The sequence below is a fragment of the Mustela nigripes genome, chromosome 2 (genome assembly GCF_022355385.1).
Source record: "Mustela nigripes isolate SB6536 chromosome 2, MUSNIG.SB6536, whole genome shotgun sequence".
Taxonomy (NCBI): Eukaryota; Metazoa; Chordata; class Mammalia; order Carnivora; family Mustelidae; genus Mustela; species Mustela nigripes.
In genome coordinates, this window is record NC_081558.1 from 97687270 (window position 1) to 97688904 (window position 1635).

The window sequence follows — 1635 nt, forward strand, 5'->3', positions numbered from 1 at the left end:
GAGCCCGATGCGGGACTCGATCCCAGGACCCTGAGATCATGACCCGAGCCGAAGGCAGCGGCTTAACCCACTGAGCCACCCAGGCGCCCCGGGAATGCTTTTTTTAATGCTAAAAATAAATTCTATTCCTGTGCTGAAACCAGGCATGCATATTAACATCTGTCAGTGTCCTTAGGCTTCAAAGAGTCTTGACCAGAAAAAAAATATTGTATCAAGACTTATAGGAACAAGGTGACATGTCAATGAAAATTTTAAGAATTTCATTCTTCTCGAATAATTGCTTATATTCAGAACTTACTAGATGTAGTTTATTTGTAGCAGAAGTACAGGTAAGTTATAAAGAAAACATTGCTTCGGGGTCTTAAACATTGGTTTGGTCAAATCATCCCAAAACAATGTAAGGAAGGGATGTTGCATCATTGCTATCATTGTCATCACCGTCATCATCATTATCATAGCTATTTACTGAGCATACCATATGTCTGGCACTATGTTAACCACCTTGGGAAGAAGAAAGAAAGGCTGCATCATCTTGCAGAAGTTTAAGAACTTGTTTGAGAAGGGAACACCAAAAGGAAAGCATGGTGAGGTAAGGTAGTATCTGAATTTAGAGAAGGGAGGAAAAGTATGAGCGCAGCAATGAACAAGTATTTTACTGTTTTGGGACAGGATGGGGAGGTGTAGTCCTACACTAAGAGACAGGTATAAGTGATCACGAGGACAGAATTGGCAAAGAAAACTGAGAATACTATGAAATAATTTCTAAAGAAAGAATTCAGAGAAGAGTATCTAGGTATCATGGAACTACTGCCAAAAGTGTTTCCTCAAAAGGGATTTTGAGGAAACGAGAGTATTTCTCCTCCAGCTTATTGTTTGATCCATGCTTAACCTGAAAATGGAGCCAGTCCCAAGAAAGCAGATCCAAGAGATGGCTAGATCATGGCAATGTCATGCAGATCCTCTTTCTAGCCACACCTTTGGTTAAGTGAGCCAATAGTTTTTCTCTCTCCCTCCCTCTTCTTTTCTCCTCCCACCCTTTCTTATCCCTTAGGTTGCTTTTATTTCTTTCTCTCTTTTTTCTGCTTTTAATTTATTTATAATATAATTTATTTTCAGCATAACATAATTCATTGTTTTTGCACCACACCCAGTGCTCCATGCAATAGGTGCCCTCCCTAATACCCACCACCTGGTTCCCCAAACTCCCAGTCCCCGCCCCTTCAAACCCCTCAGGTTGTTTTTCAGAGTCCATATTCTTTTTTTTTTTTTTTTTTTTTTTTTTTAATATTTTTTTTTTTTATTCGACAGAGAGAGATGACAAGCAGGCAGAGAGGCAGGAAGAGAGAGAGGAGGAAGCAGGCTCTCCACCGAGCAGAGAGCCTGATGCGGGGCTCGATCCCAGGACCCTGAGATCATGACCTGAGCTGAAAGCAGCGGCTTAACCCACTGAGCCACCCAGGCACCCCCAGAGTCCATATTCTCTCATGGTTCACCTCCCCTTCCAATTTCCCTCAACTCCCTTCTCCTTTCCATCTCCCCATGGCCTCCATGTTATTTGTTATGCTCCAAACCATATGATCATTGACACTCTCTATTTTATTTATTTCACTCAGCATAATCTCTTCCAGTCCCATC